Source organism: Triturus cristatus, chromosome 7 (genome assembly GCF_964204655.1).
Source record: "Triturus cristatus chromosome 7, aTriCri1.1, whole genome shotgun sequence".
NCBI classification, from domain to species: Eukaryota; Metazoa; Chordata; class Amphibia; order Caudata; family Salamandridae; genus Triturus; species Triturus cristatus.
The window spans coordinates 709,671,256-709,676,700 of NC_140590.1; the positions used below are offsets into that span (position 1 = coordinate 709,671,256).

The following is a 5,445-nucleotide window of genomic DNA, read 5'->3' on the forward strand; positions in this document are numbered from 1 at the left end:
TTAGGTTTGAAAAGTCAAGCACTCTTGCTCTGTGGAATTGAAACATTGTTTGGTGAACTTCTGACCTAACTCCACACAGCAGTGTTCCATGAGCTTTTGCTATGGTAGCAGGCAGAAGTCAAGTTGGGGGAAGGGTACTAGGCAGAAGTCAAGTTGGGGGAAGGGTACTTTTGGAAAAGGGTTGGTTTTCAACCAATAGAAATGTGTGATTACATTTGAAAACAAGCATTTACAATGCAATGGTCTCGGCAATATTATAGGTAGAGCTATTGGTATTGCTCATTATTTTTTTAATCATTTTTGTATCCCTAAATAAATGGCATTGTCATTTCTATGGGCATTGGCTTTTTTTTGCATATGTGATACCTATTGCATTAGCAGAGAGAGAGAGTGAGGTAGTGAGATAGAGAGAGAGAGTGAGGTATTGAAATAGAGAGTGAGGTAGTGAGATAGAGAGTGAGGTAGTGAGATAGAGAGAGTGAGGTAGTGAAAGAGTGAGGTAGTGAGGGAGAGGGATGTTGTGAGGTAGTGATATATAAGCATAGAGTGATGTTGTAATGTAGTGAGAGAGAGAGAGGTAGTGAAAGAGAGAGTGAAAGTGAGTTAGTGAGATAGAAAGAGTGAGGTAGTGAGATAGAGAGTGATTGAGGTAGTGAGTGAGAGAGTGAAGTTGTGAGGTTGTGAGCTAGAGAGTGAGGTAGTGATGTTTTGAGAGAGAGAAGTTGTGAGATAGGGAGGTAGTGAGATAGAGTGGAGTAGTGAGGTAGAGAGAGTTATGTAGTGAGAGAGAGTGAGGTAGTGAAACAGTGATATAGTGAGGGAGAGGGATGTTGTGAGGTAGTGAGATATAGGAAACATTACAACACCCTAAAGACCAAGAGATGTAAACATTAGGAAGACGTTAAGGGATGTGGCGTTATGGCCAGTGCCGTCGAATTTGAAACTGAGGAACCGGTTTTGAATCTCGGCGTCTGCTCAACCACTTGTGTTTCGAGACAAATTACTTAATCTCCTCGTGGCTACAAAAACGAATAAACCATGTGTAATGGAACTGGTGAACAGTATTGCCCTCCAATAGCTCCGGTCGACGTAGCGCTACATAAAACTGCAAAAAATTTACAAAATTCTGGCGAAAGGGCAACAGACCCCCAAACACTAGACTTTTTCACCTGGATTTAAAAAAAAGTTTTACTGCCTGCAGCACACACATCAACACATTTTAACTCAATTTCAAATGTGATTTCTAAGCCTTTTTATCTCAGAAGTATGTAAAACTCTGTGATGGCGAATTAGAATTTTCGAAAACATTTTGAAATCTGAAATATAATATGACGTGTGCCCACAAACTTTTTTAATTCGATTACACTGACGGTGGGCTTCCGAATAGTAAATTGCTAGGATATTGGGGACTGCTTGGGTGCCAAGGTCTGTTTCTGCTGTTTTTTGGGGCGGGGTGAGTATTGGTGCTATATTCACTAACTCATATTTATTATGAAGGCAGTAAATACACCCGGCTGTGAATATTAACCATTGATGGGGTGGCAGGCTGAAATTCATGTTGTCGGGTGTGATTTATATTTGCATAATGGCATGTTCACATTGTGCATGGTGTTACTGTGCTGCTTCCCATCCCCAGAAACGCACACACCTGCAGTGGCGTGATGCAGGGTCCTTGCCTAGTTCCAACCAAGGCTTCAGGAGTGGATGGGAGGGTGGCCTCACACAAGGGAGGCGCAGGCTCGCCTGGGAGAGAGGGGTTAATGCCCCGCCCGTGCCTTCAGTGCGACGCTGTGCTGACGGCGCAGGCTCTGAAGTCCAGGGCGCTCCCAGCTGTAAAAGGGAGTCTGCAGGGGGGGGCGCAGAGCTGAGGGCGCTCCTGGAGCAGAGAGCCAGTTCTGTAGTGGCCTTCCGTGGGGCTGTGGTGTGCCCCCATCCCTCGATCTGACCGGTTCCTTGTTTGTGCGAAGGCGCCTTCGGGCCGTGTCCCTGCACTGCATGCGGTGTGAGTGCACAGCTGTACATGAACCTCCAGTGTAAAGGGGGTTCTTTCCACCCAGACCTACGGCTCTAACAGCCCCCACCAATAAACACTCAATACGTGGCTGTGTTCGATGATAGTAATCGTTTGTAGACTGGCAAGCTGCGGACCGACCTCTCGCCCCAAAAAGATACGCACAACCCCAATAATCATTTTTGGGGAAAGTATGGGTCATAGTCATTTACAGTAACATTTGTCAACTTTCAAAGCCACTATATGGGACACAACCGGGAGCACACGGGGCTCCCGGTTGTGCACGATCCCAGAGCTGTTTGCTGCTGGTGCCGCGGCGCGGACGGCACTGGAAGGTAGCGGCCGGGGTGAGGGTGGAGCGCAGCCACCGGGATCCTCGGGAGGAGGCTGTCGGTCTGTGATGCGCACAGGGCAGCCGGGCATAGAGCAGGCTGCACCTGGGAGCTGTGCACAGGATTCCCGAGCCCGGCGCCGCCTGCAACGCCCTCGGAGCTTCGAGTGATTGATAAAAAATGGCGGATGGAAGCTTCGAAACTTTTTCGGAATCGAGGGCGTGTTCCTGCTGTTCGAAAATGGGCGTGGCTAAAAAGTGGAAAGAACAGCACGGAACACGCCCCCGAATCTGAAAAAGACGGAGCCTATTTGGAGGGACGGCTCTCTCCTCCAATGGCTGGCCTCCGTTTAGGAAGCCAGCCAATGGAGGAGAGGCAAAAAGAGAGGCGGGCTAAATAGCCACTCTCAGAAACATTAAATCTCCGGACTTCCGGTTCTGCCTTCGGCAGACCAGATGGTCTCTCGCCTAAAAAGGAACCAATGAAAACGATGGGTGTGCACAAAGGAGACACCGCATGTCTCAAAAACAGCGCACTGCCTAGGCTCGACCGTAAAAGGAAACTAAATGCTTCCACCGTGTGGAACTGAGCGCAAGTCATAGCAGTGATTTAAGCAAGCACGGTAGTTTTAATCAATTAAAATGATATCTGAACAGCATGTTGGCCACAAAGTAGTGATGAACTACAACTGTGTAGTCCTCGTGGAGTGAGGCCTTTAATATACCCTCGCAAGAGTCTGCAAAGTTTAAGGAACGTTACAGAAATTCAGTCTTTTAGGGGAGTTCCGAGGTGGTCTGATATTTACCCGCCATTGTGCTGTGAAGATAGTCTCCCTCAAGAACGAACTGCGCATCCTTCGGACATCGGAATGCTGTTAAACACAGAAATAAAGATTAGTGCAAAACCAACAATCAACGTGAATTTCGTTCTGCTAAAGGAAGTAGCAACAGCAGATGGAAGTATCTAGGAAAAAATTTCGTTCGAGAGAGGCTGCGATACTTTATGAATTATTAACGCCCAATACTAGCAACGATGAAATTACCTACGAGTATTACTTAGTGCACATACCTCCACGATTAGACACATTCCCTCCAAACCGAACAAGAAACTTCTTAATTATAAGTTATTTAGTATGAAAACTACTCAGGCGTGGAGAAGGCCCGTTATTTAGTCGCTACCACCGAATTACCATAAACACGAAGCTCGTTTAGAGGATATGCCGAGGCGCTAAAAAGCCAATTATAAATTGTGTTGCTACACACAGTTTATATGAAAAACATGCCAATCCTGGGACTGGCCTCAAAATTCATCAAATGTCTATTCTCGATGAAGGAGCTACATAGAGACGCTAAACACTGCCCCCACCACTGTTTGTTTCAAGGGGAAATTACGACAGTACAGCTAATTTCTTCGCTGAAGTATTCAGTGTGCAGACTGACGGCGTGCTCAGAAAATACGGAATAGAAAAGCCACTGCCGTTGACACCAAAATATTCACTCAGTATGCATTGCTCACGTGACATGCCCTAGAAAGACCGACTTAACCACCAATCATAATTACGACACGCTCGGTATGATGGGTTACCTGGACCGGAGGGGGGGGGGGGCACAAAGTGATCAGCATTACGTTTTATCACCATTTGGTTGTCTGTCCCGAAAGATGTTTAAGCCCTCATTTCACTTTGTCCACACGTGATGTACCACCCTTCACTGCCCCGGGTCACAGGCCACGTTTTGGCATCAGTGGACAAGCTTTGCTTTAGGGCCGGCAATCCACTCACCCACACAATAAAGAGCTAGGAAATACCTGAATTTCAGCTTTCACTGATCTTGGGTTCCACTTCGTCCGAAAGTCTACCCCTGTAGGAGACAAAAAGCCGCCATTAAATCCGTCTTAAACAGAGACGAGCAACACAAGTCAGTTTTAAGCGTAAGGTTTTATCATTTGGTTGCGGTCCCGAATCAACGTGAATTTCGTGGCAGAAAGTGTCCAATGTTTGAAAACAAGCGTTCTGCTAAAGGGAAGTAGCAACAGCAGATTGAAGTGCAGAGGAAAAAAGGTCGTTCAAGTGAGGCTGCAGAGCTGCGATACTTAATTAATTATTAACGCCCAGTACAGTACATACCTCCACAATCAGACACCTGACTTCTAAACTACCACGAATTACTAAAAACAAAGCTCGATTAAACGATATTCCGAGGCGCTAAAGAGCCAATTATAAATTGTGTTGCTACACACAGTACGAAGAACATGACAATTCTGGGGCTGGCATCCAAATTCTTCAAGTGTCTGGTCTAGGTGAAGGTGCTATCTAGCGAGACGCTAAACACTGCCCCTTTATTTAGTCTAGGTGTAAAAACTACGGATGGGATTCAGTTTAATAATCCAAGTTTATGGCGGCTGCATCATTTCACTTTGCCCTGCTTACACACGCGTTGTACCACCCTTCACTGCCCCGGGTCACAGGCCATGTTTTGGCATCAGGGGACAAGCTTTGCGTCAGGGCCGGCAATCCGCTCACCCCCACAATAAAGAGCTAGGAATTACCTGACATTTCAGCCTTCCCTGATCTGGTGTTCCACTTTGTCCGTAAGTCTACCCCTGTAGGAGACAAACGCCTGCAACGCCCTCGGAGCTTCTAGTGAGTCCTAAAAAATGGCGGATGGAAGCTTCGAAACTTTTTCCGATTCGAGGGCGTGTTCCTGCTGTTCTAAAGGGGCGTGGCTAAAAAGTGGAAAGAACAGCAGGAACACGCCCCCGAATCTGAAAAAGACGGAGCCTATTTGGAGGGACGGCTCTCTCCTCCAATAGCTGGCCTCCGTTTAGGAAGCCAGCCAATGGAGGAGAAGCTAAAAGAGAGGCGGGCTAAATAGCCACTCTAGAAAACATTAAATCTTCCGACTTCCGGTTCTGCCTTCGGCAGACCGGTAGTCCTCGACCTAAAAAGGGGGAAGCACTGAGATGTGAAATTAACATGTATATGTGTGGAAAAAGAGAGAGAAAGTTTGCCATTATCTGGTTCTGCTGAGAGGAGAGAGGTGTAAAGAACAGAGATCCTGGCTCTGATAATCTGCTGTTTGAGTGCCACATTTCTTTCACAAC

The 5,445-nt window shown here is 46.8% G+C and overlaps 1 non-coding gene across 1 annotated transcript; it reads right to left on the bottom strand.

Annotated features, from left to right (window-relative positions):
• Positions 1–3,953: 3,953 nt before the first annotated feature.
• On the bottom strand, positions 3,954–4,025 carry LOC146810385 (small nucleolar RNA SNORD2). Its single transcript, XR_014967136.1, has one exon. It is a non-coding gene; the product is annotated as a small nucleolar RNA SNORD2 (small nucleolar RNA).
• Positions 4,026–5,445: the final 1,420 nt, after the last annotated feature.